This window comes from Oncorhynchus keta, chromosome 32 (assembly GCF_023373465.1).
Source record: "Oncorhynchus keta strain PuntledgeMale-10-30-2019 chromosome 32, Oket_V2, whole genome shotgun sequence".
Taxonomy (NCBI): Eukaryota; Metazoa; Chordata; class Actinopteri; order Salmoniformes; family Salmonidae; genus Oncorhynchus; species Oncorhynchus keta.
In genome coordinates this window covers 3476850-3503022 of record NC_068452.1, presented here as the reverse complement: position 1 = coordinate 3503022, position 26173 = coordinate 3476850, and the positions used below count along the sequence as shown (strand labels likewise).

The window sequence follows — 26173 nt, the reverse complement described above, 5'->3', positions numbered from 1 at the left end:
ACCTCTTGTATATCCACCGGAGATGTAGCCCACCTCTTGGATATCCTCCGAATATGTAGCCTACCTCTGGATATCCACTGGATATGTAGCCTACCTCCTGGATATCCACCGGATATGTAGCCTACCTCCTGGATATCCACCGGATATGTAGCCTACCTCTTGGATATCCACCGGATATGTAGCCTACCTCCTGGATATCCACCGGATATGTAGCCTACCTCTTGGATATCCACCGGATATGTAGCCTACCTCTTGGATATCCACCGGATATGTAGCCTACCTCCTGGATATCCACCGGATATGTAGCCTACCTCCTGGATATCCACCGGATATGTAGCCTACCTCCTGGATATCCACCGGATATGTAGCCTACCTCCTGGATATCCACCGGATATGTAGCCTACCTCTTGGATATCCACCGGATATGTAGCCTACCTCCTGGATATCCACCGGATATGTAGCCTACCTCCTGGATATCCACCGGATATGTAGCCTACCTCCTGGATATCCACCGGATATGTAGCCTACCTCCTGGATATCCACCGGATATGTAGCCTACCTCTTGGATATCCACCGGATATGTAGCCTACCTCCTGGATATCCACCGGATATGTAGCCTACCTCTTGGATATCCACCGGATATGTAGCGGAAGGAGGGAATTGTTAGATTACTTGTTAGATATTACTGCCCTGTCGGAACTAGAAGCACAAGCATTTCGCTACACTCGCATTAACATCTGCTAACCATGTGTATGTGACCAATAAGATTTGAGTTGATTGATCGAGATTCTTGATTGTTCATTTCATGTAGAGGGGGAGGACCATGGTTGAGACCAAGGCCAAGATTCAAACCAACACGGATTAAAGACCTGTGCGCTCCGATTTACTTTTAAATGTGACATCCGCAGCGTTTACAGGATCTCCGTCTCGAACGTCTGGGAAAATTGCTTTTACAAGTCAATCGCCGTGCGTAGGCCGTTAATCTGCGTCGGTTTGAATCCCGGCCCAACTCTCTGTCTATCATTTTGGTCTTTTTCATCTTTTTTTCCCATCCCCAGGTCCAGGGGTTCATAGTTCTAAGATAATAACCAATCCTCCTGAAGGGAACGGGGGCCCCCATTGGAAATACATTTCCACTAGAGACCCAGAGACCCTTCTCTCTTGGGCCACTTGACGCAGTATCCTCTCATAAAACTAATATTAGCAGTAATGACGCCATTTCCTTATCGCCCTCATAATTAGGGCCCATTTGTTGGCTTTGTCATGTTCCAGTGCTAGATAGAACTTGTGTTATTAGAAGCAGGAAGGGACCCATGCAGGAACCTAATGGCCTTTTCAGATGGGGATGGGGGACTCATATGAATGACTCACACCGCTACACACAAACGCACACACAGTCTCTCTCTTTCTCACATACACATTTCTGTCAGACCCCCGGACAGCAGTGGCGATGTGAGAAGAGGAAGCTATTTAAAGCACTTACTGGTAACTTGCTGAGTCAAGAGCCCAGCAGCTCTCTCTATAAAGGGCCCATAACGTACCATCAGAGCTGAGTAAGCAGGGGCTCACTGCACTACCCTTCTCTTCCCGGCTGGAAACCAAGCCTAATTAAAATCGATGGAGGCAACAACGAGAGGGAAGGGGTTAATGGGGAAGGGGGAGTGTTAGGCTGACAAGGATGGGGAGCTTATTCTTACCGGCTGGTTCTCTCTCCGTTTCTTCTTACTGGCTGGTTCTCTCTCCGTTTCTTCTTACCGGCTGGTTCTCTCTCCGTTTCTCTCTCTTGACTTGCTCTCTCTCCCTTTCTTAATAATGTGTGTGTTTGCGGGGGATGAGATGAGAGAGATATGGGCTCCTCTCCCCGACCTCCTATCTGTCTTGTGAGACCTAATGGGTGATGGATTAACCCATGGATCACCCCTGGCAAATTGAGATGACCTCGCAAACTTTCCCCGGGAGCCTCTTCCCAGCAGTACGCATTCCATCCCACACACACTGGTCTGAAACACACACTGGTCTCAAACGCACCCAAACACACACACTCCCGCAAATACACATACTTGCAAACACACGTTCATCTTCTCTTTCTCTCATCTCCCGCGCACACACACATGCACACACACACACACACACACACACACACACACACACACACACACACACACACACACACACACACACACACACACACACACACACACACACACACACACACACACACACACACACACACACACACACACTGAATAGTATGGTCCGGTTGCACAGTATGCCCAAGGTGAAACCCAGTCTGCTGCTATGTTATTATATAAGAGTCACAGTGATTGATGTCAATCTCTCTCCATCTTCATACCTGCTTTATTTACCATAGAACTAGAACAAATAGACTTGTAACGTCTCTAGAAAACAAGGATAGAAATTGGAAGTCTGACAGTCATGCATTTATTATTTTTAGTCCTATCACAACCTGACCGTGAGACCTCTGCTGCCTAAACACACACACACACACACACACACACACCACTCTTTGTGACCTGCGTCCATGGTGATACAGTGATTCAATCCAATGCTTGTGGCCACCCACCGTCCAACCTCCCTGTTCCTGACATATATGGGAAAGACAAAGATAAATCATCTTCACCCACTTTACTCATCCTACACCAACTCCAGGGATACATTATTTTTGGCCATCGCATGTTTGACTAACTGTCACTGTTTGACTGTCTCGTTTGATCTGACCGCAGGTGTTCTGCTTTACTCGGCCTGTGCCCAGACGTTTTCCCTAACCACAGATCTAGGATCAGATTACCCCGGCTCAAATGCTAACTTGAACTTTCAGAAGGATGAAAAATATATCCGTTAGGGACAACTTTAAACTGCTCTAAGATTTGCAATCCCCTCAGACGTCAGCAGCAGTACCGGAGGGAGACAGAGGGGGGCGCTCTGTCCAACACGTCCTACACTGCAGGGGGATTTGGTACATGTAATAACTTCATGCACACATTAATCATATATAACTATAGACTGGACCCCGCATTGGGTCCAATGTGCTCATTCTCACTCTAGGTGGTCCTGTCGACGAGCGCAGGGGGACTCGAGCCAGCTGCGTTGCTACACCAAGGGTCTCACCTTGAACCACTCATCGAAGCACACACACACACATTTTGCTCTGTGTCTGCGTTTTATTGCTGCTGTTGTTGCTGTAACAGCCCAACGCTCTAGAATAAAAAGAGTTGATGTGAGTTGTAATTGGCCTTGCCAAGTTTCCCGTTTTCAATGTTCACAGACTTGGATACTGTAGTGTCGCTAGAAGAACACGGGGCTTTAGTGCTTGTTGGTGCTCAGTGCATTGCCTTCCCCAATAGGCTAGAACATACAGATACACTAGGACTCTGACCCAGGGAAATAACAATACACTTAAAGCCTTTTACTGACCTCTACCTTATGTACTGTCATATAATAGACAGCATGAACCATAGGGTACTGAATTAGCTGACCAGTGAAGACACAATACCGCTCTCCCTCCTCTCTCTCTTTTTCTAGTCCTTTCTCCCTCCTCTCTCTTTCTCTAGTCCTCTCTCTCTTTCTCGAGTCCTCTCTCGCTCCTCTCTCTCTAGTCCTCTCTCCCTCCTCTCTCTCTAGTCCTCTCTCCCTCCTCTCTCTCTAGTCCTCTCTCCCTCCTCTCTCTCTTTCTCTAGTCCTCTCTCCCTCCTCTCTCTCTAGTCCTCTCTCCCTCCTCTCTCTCTAGTCCTCTCTCCCTCCTCTCTCTCTAGTCCTCTCTCCCTCCTCTCTCTCTTTCTCTTGTCCTCTCTCCCTCCTCTCTCTTTCTCTAGTCCTTTCTCCCTTTCTCTAGTCCTTTCTCCCTCCTCTCTCTCTCTAGTCCTCTCTCCCTCCTGTCTCTCTTTCTCTAGTCCTCTCTCCCTCCTGTCTCTCTTTCTCTAGTCCTCTCTCCCTCCTGTCTCTCTTTCTCTAGTCCTCTCTCCCTCCTCTCTCTCACTCTCTCTAGACCTCTCTCTCTCTAGCCCTCTCTCCCTCCTCTCTCACTTTCTCTAGTCCTCTCTCCCTCCTCTCTCTCTTTCTCTTGTCCTCTCTCCCTCCTCTCTCTTTCTCTAGTCCTTTCTCCCTTTCTCTAGTCCTTTCTCCCTCCTCTCTCTCTCTAGTCCTCTCTCCCTCCTGTCTCTCTTTCTCTAGTCCTCTCTCCCTCCTGTCTCTCTTTCTCTAGTCCTCTCTCCCTCCTGTCTCTCTTTCTCTAGTCCTCTCTCCCTCCTCTCTCTCACTCTCTCTAGACCTCTCTCTCTCTAGCCCTCTCTCCCTCCTCTCTCACTTTCTCTAGTCCTCTCTCCCTCCTCTCTCTTTCTCTTGTCCTCTCTCCCTCCTCTCTCTTTCTCTAGTCCTTTCTCCCTCCTCTCTCTCTCTAGTCCTCTCTCCCTCCTGTCTCTCTTTCTCTAGTCCTCTCTCCCTCCTGTCTCTCTTTCTCTAGTCCTCTCTCCCTCCTGTCTCTCTTTCTCTAGTCCTCTCTCCCTCCTCTCTCTCACTCTCTCTAGACCTCTCTCTCTCTCTAGCCCTCTCTCCCTCCTCTCTCTCTTTCTCTAGTCCTCCTCTCTCACTTTCTCTAGTCCTCTCTCCCTCCTCTCTCTCTTTCTCTAGTCCTCCTCTCTCTCTTTCTCTAGTCTTCTCTCCCTTTCTCTAGTCCTCTCTTTCTCTAGTCCTCTCTCCCTCCTCTCTCTCACTCTCTCTAGACCTCTCTCTCTCTCTAGCCCTCTCTCCCTCCTCTCTCACTTTCTCTAGTCCTCTCTCCCTCCTCTCTCTCTTTCTCTTGTCCTCTCTCCCTCCTCTCTCTTTCTCTAGTCCTTTCTCCCTTTCTCTAGTCCTTTCTCCCTCCTCTCTCTCTCTAGTCCTCTCTCCCTCCTGTCTCTCTTTCTCTAGTCCTCTCTCCCTCCTCTCTCTCACTCTCTCTAGACCTCTCTCTCTCTCTAGCCCTCTCTCCCTCCTCTCTCACTTTCTCTAGTCCTCTCTCCCTCCTCTCTCTTTCTCTTGTCCTCTCTCCCTCCTCTCTCTTTCTCTAGTCCTTTCTCCCTCCTGTCTCTCTTTCTCTAGTCCTCTCTCCCTCCTGTCTCTCTTTCTCTAGTCCTCTCTCCCTCCTGTCTCTCTTTCTCTAGTCCTCTCTCCCTCCTGTCTCTCTTTCTCTAGTCCTCTCTCCCTCCTGTCTCTCTTTCTCTAGTCCTCTCTCCCTCCTCTCTCTCACTCTCTCTAGACCTCTCTCTCTCTCTAGCCCTCTCTCCCTCCTCTCTCTCTTTCTCTAGTCCTCCTCTCTCACTTTCTCTAGTCCTGTCTCCCTCCTCTCTCTCTTTCTCTAGTCCTCCTCTCTCTCTTTCTCTAGTCTTCTCTCCCTTTCTCTAGTCCTCTCTTTCTCTAGTCTTCTCTCCCTTTCTCTAGTCCTCTCTCCCTCCTCTCCCTCTCTCTAGTCCTCTCTCCCTCCTCTCTCTCTCTCTCCTCTCTCTCTCCCTAGTCCTCTCTCCCTCCTCTCTCTCTTTCTCTAGTCCTCCCTCTCTCCTCTCTCTTTCTCTAGTCTTCTCTCACTCCTCTCTCTCTCTCTCTCTCTAGTCCTCTCTCTCTCTAGCCCTCTCCCTCCTCTCTCTCTTACTCTAGTCCTCTCTCCCTCCTCTCTCTCTTTCTCTAGTCCTCTCTCTTTCTCTAGTCATCTCTCCCTCCTCTCTCTTTCTCTAGTCCTCTCTCCCTCCTCTCTCTCTCTCTCTCTAGTCCTCTCTCCCTCTCTTGCCCTCTCTCCCTCTCTAGCCCTCTCTCCCTCTCTCTAGTCCTCTCTCTTTCTCTAGTCCTTTCTCCCTCCCCTCTCTCTCTCTCTAGTCCTCTCTCTCTCTAGCCCTCTCTCCAGACCTCTCTCTCTCTCTAGCTCTCTCTCCCTCCTCTCTCTCTTTCTCTAGTCCTCCTCTCTCTCTTTCTCTAGTCCTCTCTCCCTCCTCTCACTCTTTCTCTAGTCCTCCTCTCTCTCTTTCTCTAGTCTTCTCTCCCTTTCTCTAGTCCTCTCTCTAGTCTTCTCTCCCTTTCTCTAGTCCTCTCTCTCTCTCTCTCTCTCTCTCTCTCTCTCTCTCTCTCTCTCTCTCTCTCTCTCTCTCTCTCTCTCTCTCTCTCTCTCTCTCTCTCTCTCTCTCTCTCTCTCTCTAGTCCTCCTCTCTCTCTTTCTCTAGTCTTCTCTCCTTTCTCTAGTCCTCTCTTTCTCTAGTCTTCTCTCCCTTTCTCTAGTCCTCTCTCCCTCCTCTCCCTCTCTCTAGTCCTCTCTCCCTCCTCTCTCTCTCTCTCCTCTCTCTCTCCCTAGTCCTCTCTCCCTCCTCTCTCGTCCTCTCTCCCTCCTGTCTCTCTTTCTCTAGTCCTCCCTCCCTCCTCTCTCTAGTCTTCTCTCACTCCCCCCTCTCTCTCTCTCTCTCTCTCTCTCTCTCTCTCTAGTCCTCCTCTCTCTCTTTCTCTAGTCTTCTCTCCCTTTCTCTAGTCCTCTCTTTCTCTAGTCTTCTCTCCCTTTCTCTAGTCCTCTCTCCCTCCTCTCCCTCTCTCTAGTCCTCTCTCCCTCCTCTCTCTCTCTCTCCTCTCTCTCTCCCTAGTCCCCTCTCCCTCCTCTCTCGTCCTCTCTCCCTCCTGTCTCTCTTTCTCTAGTCCTCCCTCCCTCCTCTCTCTTTCTCTAGTCTTCTCTCACTCCTCTCTCTCTCTCTCTCTCTCTAGTCCTCTCTCTCTCTAGCCCTCTCCCTCCTCTCTCTCTTACTCTAGTCCTCTCTCCCTCCTCTCTCTCTTTCTCTAGTCCTCTCTCTTTCTCTAGTCATCTCTCCCTCCTCTCTCTTTCTCTAGTCCTCTCTCCCTCTCTCTCTCTCTCTCTAGTCCTCTCTCCCTCTCTAGCCCTCTCTCACTCTCTAGCCCTCTCTCCCTCTCTCTAGTCCTCTCTCTTTCTCTAGTCCTTTCTCCCTCCCCTCTCTCTCTCTCTAGTCCTCTCTCTCTCTCTAGCCCTCTCTCCAGACCTCTCTCTCTCTCTAGCTCTCTCTCCCTCCTGTCTCTCTTTCTCTAGTCCTCCTCTCTCTCTTTCTCTAGTCCTCTCTCCCTCCTCTCACTCTTTCTCTAGTCCTCCTCTCTCTCTTTCTCTAGTCTTCTCTCCCTTTCTCTAGTCCTCTCTTTCTCTAGTCTTCTCTCCCTTTCTCTAGTCCTCTCTCCCTCCTCTCCCTCTCTCTAGTCCTCTCTCCCTCCTCTCTCTCTCTCCTCTCTCTCTCTCTCTAGTCCTCTCTCCCTCTCTCTCTTTCTCTAGTCCTCTCTCCCTCCTCTCTCTCTTTCCCTAGTCCTCTCTCCCTCCTCTCTCTCTTTCTCTAGCCCTCTCTCCCTCCTCTCTCTCTTTCTCTAGTCCTCTCTCCCTTTCTCTAGTCCTCTCTCCCTCCTCTCTCTCTTTCTCTAGTCCTCTCTCTTTCTCTAGTCATCTCTCCCTCCTCTCTCTTTCTCTAGTCCTCTCTCCCTCCTCTCTCTCTCTCTCTCTAGTCCTCTCTCCCTCTCTAGCCCTCTCTCACTCTCTAGCCCTCTCTCCCTCTCTCTAGTCCTCTCTCTTTCTCTAGTCCTTTCTCCCTCCCCTCTCTCTCTCTCTAGTCCTCTCTCTCTCTCTAGCTCTCTCTCCCTCCTGTCTCTCTTTCTCTAGTCCTTCTCTCTCTCTCTCTCCTCTCTCTCTCTAGTCTCTCTCTCTCTCTCTCTCTCTCTCTCTCTCTCTCTCTCTCTCTCTCTCTCTCTCTCTCTCTCTCTCTCTCTCTCTCTCTCTCTCTCTCTCTCCTCTCCTCTCTCTCTTTCTCTAGTCTTCTCTCCTTTCTCTAGTCCTCCTTTCTCTAGTCCTCTCTCCCTCCTCTCCCTCTCTCTAGTCCTCTCTCCCTCCTCTCTCTCTCTCTCTCTCCCTCTCTCTCCCTAGTCCTCTCTCCCTCCTCTCTCCTCTCTCCCTCCTGTCTCTCTTTCTCTAGTCCTCCCTCCCTCCTCTCTCTAGTCTTCTCTCCTCCCCTCTCTCTCTCTCTAGTCTCTCTCTAGTCCTCCTCTCTCTCTTTCTCTAGTCTTCTCTTTTTCTCTAGTCCCTTTCTCTAGTCTTCTCTCCCTTTCTCTAGTCCTCTCTCCCTCCTCTCCCTCTCTCTAGTCTCTCTCCCTTCTCTCCTCTCTCCTCTCTCTCTCCCTAGTCCTCCTCTCTCCTCTCTCTCTCTCTCTAGTCTCTCTCTCTCTCTCTCTCTCTCTCTCTCTCTCTCTCTCTCTCTCTCTCTCTCTCTCTAGTCCTCCTCTCTCTCTTTCTCTAGTCTTCTCTCCCTTTCTCTAGTCCTCCCTTTCTCTAGTCCTCTCTCCCTCCTCTCCCTCTAGTCCTCTCTCCCTCCTCCTCTCTCTCTCCTCTCTCTCTCCCTAGTCCTCTCTCCCTCCTCTCTCTCCTCTCTCTAGTCCTCTCTCCCTCCCCTCCTCTCTCTCTTCTCTCTCCCCTCTCTCTCTCTCTCTTCTCTAGTCCTCTCTCTTCCTAGTCTCTCTTTCTCTAGTCCTCTCTTTCTCTAGTCTTCTCTCCTCCTCTCTCTCCTCTCCCTCTCTCTAGTCCTCTCTCCCTCCTCTCTCTCTCTCTCCCTCTCTCTCCCTAGTCCCCTCTCCCTCTCTAGTCCTCTCCTCCTCTCTTTCTCTAGTCCTCCCTCCCTCCTCTCTTTCTCTAGTCTTCTCTCCCTCCCTCTCTCTCTCTCTAGTCCTCTCTCTCTCTAGCCCTCTCCCTCCTCTCTCTCTTACTCTAGTCCTCTCTCCCTCCTCTCTCTTTCTCTAGTCCTCTCTCCCTCCCTCTCCTCTCTCTCTCTAGTCCTCTCTCCCTCTCTTGCCCTCTCTCCCTCTCTAGCCCTCTCTCCCTCTCTCTAGTCCTCTCTCTTTCTCTAGTCCTTTCTCCCTCCCCTCTCTCTCTCTCTCTTTCTCTAGTCCCTCTCTCCAGACCTCTCTCTCTCTCTCTTCTCTAGTCCTCCTCTCTCTCTCTTTCTCTAGTCCTCCCTCTCTCTCTTTCCTTTCTCTAGTCCCTCTCCCTCCTCTCCCAGTCTTCTCTCCCTTTCTCTAGTCCTCTCTTTCTCTAGTCCTCTCTCCTCTCTCTCTCCTCTCCCTCTCTCTAGTCCTCTCTCCCTCCTCTCTCTCTCTCCTCTCTCTCTCTCTCTCTCTCTAGTCCTCTCTCCCTCTCTCTTTCTCTAGTCCTCTCTCCCTCTTTCTCTAGTCCTCTCTCCCTCCTCTCTCTCTCTCTAGCCCTCTCTCCAGACCTCTCTCTCTCTCTAGCTCTCTCTCCCTCCTGTCTCTCTTTCTCTAGTCCTCCTCTCTCTCTTTCTCTAGTCCTCTCTCCCTCCTCTCACTCTTTCTCTAGTCCTCCTCTCTCTCTTTCTCTAGTCCTCTTCTCTCCCTTTCTCTAGTCCTCTCTTTCTCTAGTCTTCTCTCCCTTTCTCTAGTCCTCTCTCCCTCCTCTCCCTCTCTCTAGTCCTCTCTCCCTCCTCTCTCTCTCTCCTCTCTCTCTCTCTCTCTCTAGTTCTCTCTCTCTCTCTCTCTCTCTCTCTAGTCCTCTCTCTCTCTCTCTCTCTAGTCTCTCTCTCCTTTCTAGTCTCTCTCCCTCCTCTCTCCTTTCTCTAGTCCTCTCTCCTCTCTCTCTCTTTCTCTCTCCCTCTCTCTCTCTCTAAATGGCATATATATTTCTCTAGTCCTCTCTCCCTCCTCTCTGTTTCTCTAGTCCCTCTCTCTCTTTCTCTAGTCCTCTCCTCTCTCTCTCTCTCTCTCTAGTCCTCTCTCTCTCTCCTCTCCTCCTCTCTCTCTTTCTCTAGTCCTCTCTCCCTCCTCTCTCTCTTTCTCTAGTCCTCTCTCCCTCCTCTCTCTCTTTCTCTAGTCCTCTCTCCCTCCTCTCTCTCTTTCTCTAGTCCTCTCTCCCTCCTCTCTCTCTTTCTCTAGTCCTCTCTCCCTCCTCTCTCTCTTTCTCTAGTCCTCTCTCCCTCCTCTCTCTCTTTCTCTAGCCCTCTCTCCCTCCTCTCTCTCTTTCTCTAGTCCTCTCTCCCTCCTCTCTCCCTTTCTCTAGTCCTCTCTCCCTCCTCTCTCTCTTTCTCTAGTCCTCTCTCTTTCTCTAGTCATCTCTCCCTCCTCTCTCTTTCTCTAGTCCTCTCTCCCTCCTCTCTCTCTCTCTCTAGTCCTCTCTCCCTCTCTAGCCCTCTCTCACTCTCTAGCCCTCTCTCCCTCTCTCTAGTCCTCTCTCTTTCTCTAGTCCTTTCTCCCTCCCCTCTCTCTCTCTCTAGTCCTCTCTCTCTCTCTAGCCCTCTCTCCAGACCTCTCTCTCTCTCTAGCTCTCTCTCCCTCCTGTCTCTCTTTCTCTAGTCCTCCTCTCTCTCTTTCTCTAGTCCTCTCTCCCTCTCACTCTTTCTCTAGTCCTCCTCTCTCTCTTTCTCTAGTCTTCTCTCCCTTTCTCTAGTCCTCTCTTTCTCTAGTCTTCTCTCCCTTTCTCTAGTCCTCTCTCCCTCCTCTCCCTCTCTCTAGTCCTCTCTCCCTCCTCTCTATCTATATCTCTCTTCTAGTCTCTCCTCTCTCTCTTTCTCTGGTATATATATGTCTCTCTCCCTCTCTTTATATATATGGCTCCCTCCTCTTAATCTCTCTAGTCCTCCTATATAGTTCTCTCTCTAGCCCTATCTCTCCTATATCTTCCCTCCTCCTCTCTCTCTAGTCCTCTCTCTCTCTCTCCTCTCTAGTCCTCTCTCTCTCTCTCTCCTCTCTCTCTCTCTCTCTCTCTCTCTCTCTCTCTCTCTCTCTCTCTCTCTCTCTCTAGTCCTCTCTCTCTCTCTCTCTAGCCCTCTCTCCCTCCTCTCTCTCTTTCTCTAGTCCTCTCTCCCTCCTCTCTCCCTTTCTCTAGTCCTCTCTCCCTCTCTCTCTTTCTCTAAATGGCATATATATTTCTCTAGTCCTCTCTCCCTCCTCTCTGTTTCTCTAGTCCTCTCCTCTCTCTCTTTCTCTAGTCCTCTCTCACTCCTCTCTCTCTCTCTCTAGTCCTCTCTCTCTAGCCCTCTCTCTCTCTAGCCCTCTCTCCCTCCTCTCTCTCTTTCTCTAGTCCTCTCTCCCTCCTCTCTCTCTTTCTCTAGTCCTCTCTCCCTCCTCTCTCTCTTTCTCTAGTCCTCTCTCCCTCCTCTCTCTCTTTCTCTAGTCCTCTCTCCCTCCTCTCTCTCTTTCTCTAGTCCTCTCTCCCTCCTCTCTCTCTTTCTCTAGTCCTCTCTCCCTCCTCTCTCTCTTTCTCTAGCCCTCTCTCCCTCCTCTCTCTCTTTCTCTAGTCCTCTCTCCCTCCTCTCTCCCTTTCTCTAGTCCTCTCTCCCTCCTCTCTCTCTTTCTCTAAATGGCATATATTTCTCTAGTCCTCTCTCCCTCCTCTCTGTTTCTCTAGTCCTCTCCTCTCTCTCTTTCTCTAGTCCTCTCTCACTCCTCTCTCTCTCTCTCTCTCTCTCTCTAGTCCTCTCTCTCTAGCCCTCTCTCTCTCTAGCCCTCTCTCCCTCCTCTCTCTCTTTCTCTAGTCCTCTCTCCCTCCTCTCTCTCTTTCTCTAGTCCTCTCTCCCTCCTCTCTCTCTTTCTCTAGTCCTCTCTCCCTCCTCTCTCCCTTTCTCTAGTCCTCTCTCCCTCCTCTCTCTCTTTCTCTAAATGGCATATATATTTCTCTAGTCCTCTCTCCCTCCTCTCTGTTTCTCTAGTCCTCTCCTCTCTCTCTTTCTCTAGTCCTCTCTCACTCCTCTCTCTCTCTCTCTCTAGTCCTCTCTCTCTCTAGCCCTCTCTCTCTCTAGCCCTCTCTCCCTCCTCTCTCTCTTTCTCTAGTCCTCTCTCCCTCCGCTCTCTCTCTTTCTCTAGTCCTCTCTCCCTCCTCTCTGTCTTTCTCTAGTCCTCTCTCCCTCCTCTCTGTTTCTCTAGTCATGTCTCCCTCCTCTCTCTCTTTCTCTAGTCCTCTCACTCCTCTCTCTCTCTCTCTCTCTAGTCCTCTCTCTCTCCTCTCTCTCTTTCTCTAGTCATCTCTCTTTCTCTAGTCATCTCTCTTTCTCTAGTCATCTCTCTCTCTCTCTCTCTCTCTCTCTCTCTCTCTCTCTCTCTCTCTCTCTCTCTCTCTCTCTCTCTCTCTCTCTCTCTCTCTCTCTCTCTAGTCCTCTCTCCCTCCTCTCTCTCTTTCTCTAGTCCTCTCTCCCTCCTCTCTCTCTTTCTCTAGCCCTCTCTCCCTCCTCTCTCTTTCTCTAGTCCTCTCTCCCTCCTCTCTCCCTTTCTCTAGTCCTCTCTCCCTCCTCTCTCTCTTTCTCTAAATGGCATATATATTTCTCTAGTCCTCTCTCCCTCCTCTCTGTTTCTCTAGTCCTCTCCTCTCTCTCTTTCTCTAGTCCTCTCTCACTCCTCTCTCTCTCTCTCTAGTCCTCTCTCTCTCTAGCCCTCTCTCTCTCTAGCCCTCTCTCCCTCCTCTCTCTCTTTCTCTAGTCCTCTCTCCCTCCGCTCTCTCTTTCTCTAGTCCTCTCTCCCTCCTCTCTGTCTTTCTCTAGTCCTCTCTCCCTCCTCTCTGTTTCTCTAGTCATGTCTCCCTCCTCTCTCTCTTTCTCTAGTCCTCTCACTCCTCTCTCTCTCTCTCTCTCTCTAGTCCTCTCTCTCTCCTCTCTCTCTCTCTCTAGCCCTCTCTCTCTCTCTCTCTCTTTTTCTCTAGTCCTCTCTCCCTCCTCTCTCTCTCTTTCTCTAGTCCTCTCTCCCTCCTCTCTCTCTCTTTCTCTAGTCCTCTCTCCCTCCTCTCTCTCTTTCTCTAGTCCTCTCTCCCTCCTCTCACTTTCTCTAGTCCTCTCTCCCTCCTCTCTCTAGTCCTCTCTCCCTCCTCTCTCTCTTTCTCTAGTCCTCTCTCCCTCCTCTAGTCTTCTCTCCCTTTCTCTAGTCCTCTCTCCCTCCTCTCTCTCTTTCTCTAAATGGCATATATATTTCTCTAGTCCTCTCTCCCTCCTCTCTGTTTCTCTAGTCCTCTCCTCTCTCTCTTTCTCTAGTCCTCTCTCACTCCTCTCTCTCTCTCTCTCTCTAGTCCTCTCTCTCTCTAGCCCTCTCTCTCTCTAGCCCTCTCTCCCTCCTCTCTCTCTTTCTCTAGTCCTCTCTCCCTCCTCTCTCTCTCTAGTCCTCTCTCCCTCCTCTAGTCTTCTCTCCCTTTCTCTAGTCCTCTCTCCCTCCTCTCTCTCTTTCTCTAAATGGCATATATATTTCTCTAGTCCTCTCTCCCTCCTCTCTGTTTCTCTAGTCCTCTCCTCTCTCTCTCTCTAGCCCTCTCTCTCTCTAGTCCTCTCTCTCTCTAGCCCTCTCTCTCTCTAGCCCTCTCTCCCTCCTCTCTCTTTCTCTAGTCCTCTCTCCCTCCTCTCTCTCTTTCTCTAGTCCTCTCTCCCTCCTCTCTGTCTTTCTCTAGTCCTCTCTCCGTCCTCTCACTCCTCTCTCTCCCTCCTCTCTCTCTTTCTCTAGTCCTCTCACTCCTCTCTCTCTCTAGTCCTCTCTCTCTCTAGCCCTCTCTCCCTCCTCTCTCTGTTTCTCTAGTCCTCTCTCCTCTCTGTTTCTCTAGTCCCCTCTCTCTCTCTCTGTTTCTTTCTCTCCCTCCCCTCTGTTTCTCTAGTCCTCTCTCCTCTCTCTCTCTATCTCTTCTCTAGTCCTCTCTCCCTCCTCTCTCTCTTTCTCTAGTCTCTCTCTCTCTCTCTCTCTCTCTCTCTCTCTCTCTCTCTCTCTCTCTCTCTCTCTCTCTCTCTCTCTCTCTCTCTCTCTCTCTCCTCTCTCTCTCTCTCTCTCTCTCTCTCTCTCTCTCTCTCTCTCTCTCTCTCTCTCTCTCTCTCTCTCTCTCTCTCTCTCTCTCTCTCTCTCTCTCTCTCTCTCTCTCTCTCTCTCTCTCTCTCTCTCTCTCTCTCTCTCTCTCTCTCTCTCCTCTCTCTCTCTCTCTCTCTCTCTCTCTCTCTCTCTCTCTCTCTCTCTCTCTCTCTCTCTCTCTCTCTCTCTCTCTCTCTCTCTCTCTCTCTCTCTCTCTCTCTCTCTCTCTCTCTCTCTCTCTCTCTCTCTCTCTCTCTCTCTCTCTCTCTCTCTCTCTCTCTCTCTCTCTAATTTGTTGTATATTTGCCTTGGCTCCTAACACTTGCCCACAGCCCGGTAACCACCACACAGAGGTGCTGAGGTCATCATGTGTGATCCTCCACAGTACCCCTGGCCTCAGGAGCAGGTCACACACACTGCTGAATGGAGCTACTACGACAAACACACACACACACACACACACACACACACACACACACACGTATTTGTCTACCCTGTTTACTGCTCTCTTTACGACTTCTGTTAAAAATCCAGTGACACTTTAAAGAGCTAGACAACTCAGCCCTGTCTATTACTGTAATGAATCAGAAACAGTTCAACAAGGGCCTGTTGCCACACAGGGAGAACCTGATGACTTCACAGTTCACAGAAATGCCCGAAATAAGCACTTGAAGGTCGGGTAAAGTACACAATTATGAGAAGGTAGAGGGTTAAGGAAAGACATACAGTTAAACACTGCTAAGTAATGGAACGTGATAGGGATGGGAAACGGGGCGATGCCGCAGGGGGAAGCTCATCCTGGATGGGGCGATGCCGCAGGGGGAAGCACATCCTGGATGGGGCGATGTCGCAGGGGGAAGCTCATCCTGGATGGGGCGATGTCGCAGGGGGAAGCTCATCCTGGATGGGGCGATGCCGCAGGGGGAAGCTCATCCTGGATGGGGCGATGCCGCAGGGGGAAGCTCATCCTGGATGGGGCGATGCCGCAGGGGGAAGCTCATCCTGGATGGGGCGATGCCGCAGGGGGAAGCTCATCCTGGATGGGGCGATGCCGCAGGGGGAAGCTCATCCTGGATGGGGCGATGCCGCAGGGGGAAGCTCATCCTGGATGGGGTGATGCCGCAGGGGGAAGCTCATCCTGGATGGGACGACCGTAGAACAGCAGCTGCAGATCTCTCCAGTCCAGATACTTCTTTCTGGAGCCATTAAAGGAACATGTCTGGGTACTGTTGAGGCTCTGTGATGTCTGTGGGTTTTGTCTGTCTACTCCCTGGAGGTGCATGGTATCTGGCACTACAGCCGGGCCTCTGTAGTACATCTCACATGGGCTCTGCAGTACATCTCACATAGGCTCTGTAGTACATCTCACATGGGCTCTGCAGTACATCTCACATGGGCTCTGCAGTACATCTCACATGGGCTCTGCAGTACATCTCACATGGGCTCTGCAGTACATCTCACATGGGCTCTGCAGTACATCTCACATGGGCTCTGCAGTACATCTCACATGGGCTCTGCAGTACATCTCACATGGGCTCTGCAGTACATCTCACATGGGCTCTGCAGTACATCTCACATGGGCTCTGCAGTACATCTCACATGGGCTCTGCAGTACATCTCACATGGGCTCTGCAGTACATCTCACATGGGCTCTGCAGTACATCTCACATGGGCTCTGCAGTACATCTCACATGGGCTCTGCAGTACATCTCACATGGGCTCTGCAGTACATCTCACATGGGCTCTGCAGTACATCTCACATGGGCTCTGCCGTACATCTCACATGGGCTCTGCCGTACAGCAATGCCAGTGTTTCAACAACCTGGGACATGGAAAGTAGCCCTATCGTGATTTATAGCCAATGAATTGGTTGTTAAGATACAGCTCTTTTGGAATAGTCTGCACATTGTTGCCATTCTTTGGGGTAAAGCGCAACAACATAATATCAAACCAAAGAGCATATAATGTACTTGTTAATTGCTGTTTGATCATGCAGACGGTGTGCTCATTCTGTGGTCAGAGTGTCATTGATAAACAGAGTGATTCAGCCCCGTGTGACTGGGTACTGAAACATTACACTGTCTAACGTGTGAATAACACATTGATGTCGTCTGGCGTTGGCTTTAATTGCTCCTAATCGTCTGTTGGCTGCCCAGTCTACCAAACCACCCAAACTTTCCATTAAATATCTCTCCCTCCGTCTCTCCATCCCTCTTTCTCTCATCCCACCCCGTCTTGCTCCAAAACCAAAATCTCTGAAACACCGCCCTCCATCAGGACAAGCTCTCATCCCTCCACACGTTCTCACTCGGTCCTTCCATCGCTCACTCGTCCCTCCCTCCCTCATCCCTCTCATCCCTCCATCTCGCTCCAAAACCACTGCTCTGAAACACCGCCTGGCACAGAGACACAAAGCTTTCACTACGGCATCAACGGCCCTCCATTAATTCATTAGCTGAACTCTCCCCGAGGGCCAGGGAATGGCTAGAAACAACCCTCCTACAATACATCTCTGTACTGTAAACAGCTGTTGGCAGATGAGATGAGTGAGTCAGGTACCGACAAGGACTCATCCAAACAGCTAAACGCGGCTGTCTGGAGCGGGTTGTGTGTTCAGTGCCAAAGGTGGGAGGTGTTGAGTGAAGAGATGTTGGGTGTGAATGGACAGTCGGAGTCAGGTAGACAGACAGCCTGAGGAGCACTGAGCACTGACACTCAAATCAATTCAAGTGTGATTTGTCAAACGCACCAAATACAACAGGTGTAGACTTTACCCGGAAACGCTGGTTTATGAGCCCTTAACCAACAAGGCAGAGTTGAAAAATAAAATAACACGTGGAAGAAAATAAAGTACACAAGAATGGCGCTATATACAGGGAGTACCAGATCACTGTGCAGAGGTACGAGGTATTTCAGGTAGATATGTACATGAGGGCAGGGTAAAGTGACTGGGCATCAGGATAGATAATAATAAGGTATTTGAGGTAGATATGTACATGAAGGCAGGGTAAAGTAACTAGGCATCAGGATAGATAATAATAAGGTATTTGAGGTAGATATGTACATGAAGGCAGGGTAAAGTAACTAGGCATCAGGATAGATAATAATAAGGTATTTGAGGTAGATATGTACATGAAGGCAGGGTAAAGTGACTGGGCATCAGGATAGATAATAATAAGGTATTTGAGGTAGATATGTACATGAAGGCAGGGTAAAGTGACTAGGCATCAGGATAGATAATAATAAGGTATTTGAGGTAGATATGTACATGAAGGCAGGGTAAAGTGACTAGGCATCAGGATAGATAATAATAAGGTATTTGAGGTAGATATGTACATGAGGGCAGGGTAAAGTGACTAGGCATCAGGATAGATAATAATAAGGTATTTGAGGTAGATATGTACATGAAGGCAGGGTAAAGTGACTGGGCATCAGGATAGATCATAATAAGAGTAAAACAAAGAACAGAGTGGCAGCAGCAAATGATGAGTGTAACAGTGTGTGTTTGTGAGTGTGTGTGTGTGTGTGTGTGTGTGTGTGTGTGTGTGTGTGTGTGTGTGTGTGTGTGTGTGTGTGTGTGTGTGTGTGTGTGTGTGTGTGTGTGTGTGTGTGTGTGTGTTGTGTCGTTGTGTGTGTGTGTGTGTGGGGGGGGTTTGTGTGAAAGTGTCAATGTAGTGTGTGTGAGTGAATGAGTCTGTATGTGGTTTATATAATCTAGTGAGTGTGTATATGGTGTGTGTATAAAGTGTAGTGAGTGTGCGTAGGGTCAGTGCAAAATAGAGTCCGTGCATATAGTTTGGGTACCATTAATTGACTATTTAGCATTCTGGCTATTTAGCGGCCTAATGATCAGGCCTACCACCGTAGTGTCGTCAGCAAATTTGATGATGGTGTTGGAGTTGTGTGTGGCCACGCAGTTGTGTTTGAACAGGGAGTATAGGAGGGGACTAAGCACACACACACACGTGTTGAGGGTCAGCGTGGCGGGGGTGTTGTTGCCTACCCTCACCACCTGAGGCCAGCCAGTCAGGAAGTCCAGGATCCAGTTGTAGAAGGAAGTGTTTCATCCCAGGGTCCCTAGCTAGGTGATGAGCTTTGAGGAGACTATGGTTTTGAACGCTGAGCTGTAGTCTATGAACACCATTCTTACGTAGTTATTTCACCTCTTGTCCAGGTGGGAGAGGACAGTGTGACGTGCAATCGCAATTTCGTCATCTGCGGATCTGCTGGGGCTTTATGCGAATTGGAATGGGTCCAGGGTGTCTGGAACGATGGTATTGATGTGTGTCAATACCAGCCTTTCAAAGCACGTCATAGTTACAGATGTAAGTGCTATCTATCGCCCTGATAGTCATTTAGGAAGGTTACCATGGAGCTCTTGGGAACAAGGACAATGGTGGTCATCTTGAAACATGTTGGGATTACAGACTGGGACTAGTATAGATTGAAAATGTCTGTGAAGACATCTGGCAGCTGGTCTGCGCATACTTTGAGAACGCGCTCTGGTATCGCGTCTTGTGATTGTCAACCCGTTTAAACGTTTTTCTCACATCGGCCACAGAGAGCGAGATCACACAGTCATCCGTAAAAACAGGGGCTTTCATGCACGGCACAGTGTTACACTCCTCAAAGTGAAAATAAAAACCATTTAGCTAGTTTAGGAGTTCTGCATGGCAACTCATGGCTTGGGTTTACCTTTGTAATCCATTATCACCTGCAAGCCCTGCCACATGCGACGAGTGTCGGAGCTGGTGTATTCGGATTCCACCTTCCTCCTATATTGTCCTTTCGCATGTTTGATGTCTCGCCGGAGGTCGCAGCGGGCTTTCTTGTATGCATCCATGTTCATGTCCCGTTCCTTGAAAGCGGGAGCTCTAGCCTGTAGCCCAGCGCGGATATTTCCTGTTATCCATGGTTTGGATACATTCTTATAGTCACTTTGGGGATGATATCCTCTATGCACTTATTGATGAAGCCAGTGACTGTTGTGGTAAACTCAATGCTATCAGATGAATCCTGGAACATATACCGGTCTAGCAAAACAGTCTAATAGCCTCGCGTCTGCTTCATCCGACCACTTCCACATTGAGCGTATCACTGGTACTTCCTGTTTGAGCTTTTGTTTGTAAACAAAAAGCAGGAGAATGGAGTCGTGGTCAGATTTGCAGAAGGGAGGATGAGGGAGGGCCTTGTATGCATTTCTGTGGGTAGAATAAAAGTGGTCTAGAATTTAAGCGCCCCTAGAGGCACAGGAGACGTGTTGGTAGAAGTGAGGTAGGACGGTTTTAAGTCTCCCCGTGTTAAAGTCTCCGCCCACCGGTTTCTGGTTTGTTTATGGCTCCATACAGTTCATTGAGTGCCAGAGTAGTGTTGGCTTGGGGAGGGATGTAGGCAGCCATGACAATTACGTCTGAGAACTCTCTTGGTAGATACAATGGTCTGCAGCTTACCGTGAGTTATTCTATAGCAGGTGAACAAAAGCTTGATATTTCCTTCACACTTGAACCAGCACAGCAGTTTTTATTCATGAAAATAAACACACTCCACCTCCTTTCGACTTCTCCGAAGCCGCTGGACGATCCTGCCACTGCATAGAGAATCCACTGAGTACTACGTGCACAGCGTCATCATCCAGCCACGTTTCAGTAAGACATGTAATACGGCAGCTTTTCAAATCTCTCTGATAAGAGACTCTCGAATTAAGCTCATCCACCTTATTGTCGAGTGACCGGACATTTGCCAATAGAACGGAGGGGAGCGCCGTTCGGTGTTCTCTTCGCCTCACTTTCACCAGGACGCCACCTCGTCTCCCGCGTCTACGCCTGCAGCGTTTTGGTATGCCGTGCTCACTTAGACTCACTTAGTGTTGAGTCGCTCAACACTCTCAGGCCAATAGGGAGAGAGAAGAGAAGAAGAAACAGAAGAGAAGGCCTTGCTGGTTAACGCAAAGTCCTGTCATCCTCCGACCCAATTAGCTCCAGCTGTTGTGAGAGTGCTGAATGAGAAAGCGTGGCAGTCTGCTTCACATTAAGATTGTGCTGTTTTAACGCACCCAAATGATCAGAGCAGAAACACGGGTCCCATGCCGACCAGCCGCCAACCCGTTCTGGAGGCCGTGAGGGGATGACATCACACACGGTGATGGCGGACCATGCAATAAACCAGTGACAGTGGACGAACTTACTACCGATGAGTGGAAGCAAACACAGAGCCAAGGTGGTAATGCAATATTCTCCTTCCACACAACAATATGGCTTCCCACCAAACCACCTCTCTAAACAGGTTCAAGGTTCAGTCTCTAGGAGAGTAAAAGCAGAAACGTGTACTCAAGCAAGCTACACACACACCATCGGTGGTATCTGGGTTGCATTATGCATTTAACCCTAACTCGCAAAACAAAACAAAAGCCAGAGGAAGCCTGAAATTCCACAAAAAGCTTTGAATGAATGCATTTTTGCTATTCTGTCAATCAAACACATCCCACAATCCCTCAGTGTTATGGCGTGAGCGTTGCCGAAGGTTACGGAATGTATTGTAGCAACAATGTGTTTCCACAGGAGATTGTATAGATTTCCCATACTGTAATCAGAGTACATGATGTAGAGATTGCATGTGATGTAGAGATTCTCTCTCTCTTTAATTTACTGACTTTATTGTACCCACGGGGGAAAATGTTGTTGCAGTATCATGTACATGTTTAAAATGGTGTTTTCACGCACAAACACACACACCCTCCCGCTCAAATGACTGTTTTCTGTGTTGCCAGCCCCGGCATCTATTCTCCTCATTTGACATTCTCGTCCATATATAAGGTGTTCCCATTTGGAATACCCTTCCAAAATCTGTTATCTGGGTAAAGCTGGAATTCCGTCAAAGCGAAATTGCGTCTTAAAACAGCCCTTTCACTTTACATCATCCTGTTCAAAATTCCCCTTTTAAAAGACGTCCGGCCAAAATAGACTTCAAGATTTTCAGTTTGTCAAGATAACAATAGAATATCATTCTTAATATGTCTAAATTTCACTAGGTTTCGCACATTGACTGTAGTACTCGCGCTGCTGAAACATCCGACCACTGCTACTCCAACTTCCAGATGCCTTCAAGCCCCCCTTCGGCAAATCAGAACATGACTCCATTTTGCTCATCCCTTCCTATAGACAGAAACTCAGACAGGAAGTACCCATGCTAAGGCTATTCAACGCTGGTCTGACCAATCGGAATCCATGCTTCAAGATGGTTTTGATCATGCAGACATAGACATATTCCGGGTAGCCTCTGAGAACAACATTGACGTATACACTGACACAGTGACTGAGTTCATCAGGAAGTGTATAGCGGATGTTGTTCCCACCGTGATTATTAAAACCTACCCAAATCAGAAACCGAGGATAGATTGCAGAATTTGTTTCAAAACTGAAAGCGCGAACCCTCACATTTAACCATGGCAAGGTGACTGGGAATATGGTTGAATACAAACAGTGTAGTTATTCCCTACGTAAGGCAATCAAACAGGCAAAACGTCAGTACAGAGATATAGTTGAGTCGCAATTCAACGGCTCAGACATGAGACGTATGTGGAAGGGTCTACAGACAATCACGGATTACAAAGAGAAAAGCAGCCACGTTGCGGACAATGACATCTTGTTCCCGGACAAGGTAAACACCTTCTTCGCCCGCTTTGAGGATAACACAGTGCCAATGCTACGGCCCGCTCCCAAGGACTGTGGGCTCTCGTTCTCCGTGGCCGATGTGGGTAAGACATTTAAACGTGTTAACCCTCGCAAGGCTGCTGGACCAGATGGCATCCCTAGCCACATCCTCTGGGCATGCACAGACCAGCTGGCTGGAGTGTTTACGGACATATTCAATCTCGCTCTATCCCAGTCTGCTGTTCCCACTTGCTTCAAGATGGCCACCATTGTTCCTGTAGGAGGCAGAGGTAACTGAACTAAATGTCTATCCCCTTGTAACACTCACTTCTGTCATCGTGAAGTGCTTTGAAAGGCTAGTTAAGGATCATATCACCTCCACCTTATCTGACACAGTAGACCCACTTCTATTTGCATACCGCCCCAATAGATCCACAGATGATGCAATTGCCATCGCACTGCACACTGCCCTATCCCATCTGGACAAGAGGAATACCTATGCAAGAATGCTGTTCATTGACTACGGGCTCAGCCTTCAACACCCTAGTACCCTCCAAGCTCATCATTAAGCCGGGGCCCTGGGTCTGAACCCCGCCCTGTGCAAATCATCAAGTTTGCAGACGGTTGTAGGCCCGATTACCAAAAATGACGAGAGCCTACAGGGAGGAGGTGAGGGCCCTGGAGGAGTAGTGCCTGAAAAATTACCTCTCCCTCAACGTCATCCAAATGAAGGAGATGAACGTGGACTTCAGGAAACAGCAGAGAGAGCACATCCCTATACACATCATCAGGACCGCAGTGGAGAAGGTGAAAATCTTCAAGTTCCTCAACATACACATCACCGACGATCTGAAATGGTCCACCCACACAGACAGTGTGATGAAGAAGGCGCAACAGCTTCTCTTTAACCTCAGGAGGCTGAAGAAATGTGTCTTGGCCCCTAAGATCCTCACAAAATTTTACAGATGCACAATTGAGAGAAAGAATCCTGTCGGGCTGTATCACCGCCTGGTACGGCAACTGCACTGCCCGCAACCGCAGGGCTCTCCAGAGGGTGGTGTGGTTTGCCCAATGCATCACCGGGGGGCACACAACCTGCTCTCCAGGACACCTACAGCACCCGATGTCACAGGACGGCCAAAGAGATCGTCAAGGACATCAACCACCCGAGCCACGGCCTGTTCACCTCACTACCATCCAGAAGGCGAGGTCAGTACAGGTGCATCAAAGCTGGGGCCGACAGACTGAAAAACAGGCGCTATCTCAAGGCCATCAGACTGTTAAATAGCCATCACTAGCCGGCTACCAGCCGGTTAGTCAACCCTGCACCTTAGAGACTGCTGCCCTATATACATAGACATGAAATCACTGGTCACTTTAATAATAGAACAATAGCCACTTTAATAATGTTTACATACTGTTTTACTCATTTCATATGTATATACTCTATTCTACTCTATTTTAGTCAATCCCACTCCAACATTGCTCGTTCTAACATGAACATATTTCTTAACTCCATTTTTTAACTTTAGATTTGTGTGTATTGTTGTGAATTGTTTGATACTACTGCACTGTTGGAGCTAGGAACACGAGCATTCTGCTACACCCGCAAAAACATATGCTAAATATGTACATGAGACCAATATGATTTGATTTGATATCAATCCCCTTTGCAATCTACATCAAACCCATTTACAGGAGAATTCAAAAACTAAACAAAAAGGATCACCCTTCATTTAGTCCCCCCCCCCCCTCTCTCTCTTTCTCTCTCTCTCTCACTGGCACACACAGGCCACCACTGCAGCAGCATCTTGCACAGAGCCAGTAATGTCATATTTCAACACATTCTCCCACTAGCTACGTGTGGCGCCCAGCAGGGTTCAGAGTAGTAGTGGATGGTAACACACTACTAGGTTTAAACAAGGTACAGATGGGCCCATACTGCAGCCCTGCCAGCCATCAGGTTGAATTTGCTGTGGCCCCGCTGCGATGGTCCCGGGCACCCTGCTGGAAACAGGCCTGGCCCACCCCTCTTTTCCCGTCTCTGCCACCAATGCAACAGAATCCTTGGTGGCCCCTGGCCAGTACAGACGCAGGAGGGAGGTCTGGGCCTCCTCAGAGACCTTACATGTGGCTTCTCACTGTGGAGGAGGTTTTACAAATTACAGTTGTCTGATTGGCTGTCTGTTTTGGCTGTCTGCTTCTGTGGCTGGTTTCAGTGAGCCCAGAATCAAAGTTACGGTCACAGTTATGCATCTGTGAGTTGGACTGGCTCTGTGGGACGTTGCAGGCACGCATGCCCGTATGTGAGTGCACGCATATGCTAAACTTAAACAGTGGCTGAGCAAGTTGCAAGGCTGTATAGAACGCAGTTAACCAAAAGTAGAAGTCCTCAGAGTGCGTCCAAATCCAGACTCTGAATAAACCATTATGCAATGGTTTAAAAAACAAGTCGTAAAACAGTGATAACACTTTGTAGGAAGGAGGTCCTCGTTGCGTGAGGGAGGTCATTCACCCCTTTGAACTACCGGCACTGGTGTCGCGATTCTTCAGGGGGATTACGCCACGGTGCAAAGTGCAAACTACTCGGGCACTCTTTTCGCACCTCTGTTTCTCACTCCGTTTGTTTGCCAGGCGTTGTCGGGCAGGTGAGTGTCAGGATGGTCAATGCGTTTGGCGGACGGCGGTCGCCCTTTGAAGATGAAGGATACGGCAGTTCATAAAGGATGGCGATCCTTGGTGGCAGCTCAAACATTAACCAAACCACATCACCATGCCTCATCTTGGTATCATTGTTAATGAATATTGCTGTTGTATATTCAGTTGTAGAGGATCCTACATGAAATGAAAGGTGTGAAAGGACAACACTATACAGTATACTTTCTTGTGAAGGGTTGCTTTGTTTTTTTAATTAAATCTGCATGAGACCATATGAATGTAAATACTAGTCTTACATTTGACAATCTAACCGACATTCTCAAAATGATTGTCTTCATTGTAGTTCCCCCGTTCTCCATTTCCAAAAACTTGAATTAGTTATTTCAGGTGAGAATGTTTTAATTACTGACATGAAGCGATGTCTGTGCCAAGTCACTGATATGCTTTCTATGTGCCAACAAAGTTCTAGAGCTGAGAGAAGGACCCTCCCCCTCCCCTGCCCCGCCCTCTCCACCCATTCTATGAACAAGTAGAAAAACTACCGTGAAGTGGTTCTCAAGAAAAGATAAAGCCTGTTTCATCCAAAAAGTCTCTCTCTCTCTCCCTCTCTCATATTGTGCATGCCTCCAAGCATTCTTCTTAATCTCTCTGAATTATTCAAGACCCCTTCTCTCAACACTTTCAAGCTATGGAACCTGAAGCTAATAAAACAGGACAAACTCAGGCAGATAATGCAGTGGAACAGCATTGCATTTAATTTTCTGTATCTGAAAGACTTTCCTCCTAAAGTGATCGTCTTCCTCATCACAATTAGCTGAATTGGCGCCTCCTTCATTCTCCTTCAGATGCTGTAGTGTCACTCTGAGTGGATAGAGTTCTAAAGCAAGAGAATCTAGTTGATTCAATTGAGACACTTGCGTGCTTACTTACAGGTAGTTGAGCATCCTTGCTGACGGCGACCGAATTCAACATGACGAGACAGTCTGGATGAGAGAGAGTCTATCCATCCAGCCATGTCGGTCAGGCCGAGACTGGTCACACCTGAATTGATATTGAACCCACGATTCTTCCTCCTCCATGCCTCCATTCCTAAATGCATTAGATTACAAAGACGGTCTCCCGCGTGGCCTGTGAGAATCAATATCCCAAATGGACCTGGAAGTGCATGAAGGTCCTCTAAGATTCAGACGAACTAATCAGCAAAGTGCACATCAAGGAGGGAAGGCGACCTGCAACCTGTTTCAATGGGTTTTGTTTTTGTAAGACCAACTGCATTCAAATCACTCCACAAATGCAAAGCTATTTGTAGTGGAATGCCTAGGCCTTATATATATATACATACATACTGCTCAAAAAAATAAAGGCAACACTAAAATAACACATCCTAGATCTGAATGAATGAAATATTCTTATTAAATACTTTTTTCTTTACATAGTTGAATGTGCTGACAACAAAATCACGCAAAAATAATCAATGGAAATCAAATGTATCAATCCATGGAACTCTGGATTTGGAGTCACACTCAAAATTAAAGTGGAAAACCACACTACAGGCTGATCCAACTTTGATGTAATGTCCTTAAAACAAGTCAAAATGAGGCTCAGTAGTGTGTGTGGCCTCCACGTGCCTGTATGATCTCCCTACAATGCCTGGGCATGCTCCTGATGAGGTGGCAGATGGTCTCCTGAGGGATCTCCTCCCAGACCTGGACAAAAGCATCCGCCAACTCCTGGATAGTCTGTGGTGCAACGTGGCGTTGGTGGATGGAGCGAGACATGATGTCCCAGATGTGCTCAATTGGATTCAGGTCTGGGGAACGGGCAGGCCAGTCCATAGCATCAATGCCTTCCTCTTGCAGGAACTCCTGACACACTCCAGCCACATGAGGTCTAGCATTGTCTTGCATTAGGAGGAACCCAGGGCCAACCGCACCAGCATATGGTCTCACAAGGGGTCTGAGGATCTCATCTCAGTACCTAATGGCAGTCAGGCTACCTCTGGCGAGCAAATGGAGGGCTGTGCGGCCCCCCAAAGAAAT

At 48.8% G+C, this 26173-nt stretch overlaps 1 protein-coding gene across 3 annotated transcripts in view; it reads right to left on the bottom strand.

The window, feature by feature from the left end:
- Positions 1–26173, bottom strand: part of LOC118389589 (netrin-1-like) — a 100934-nt gene that overhangs the window by 65361 nt on the left and 9400 nt on the right. The window lies entirely within an intron of this gene.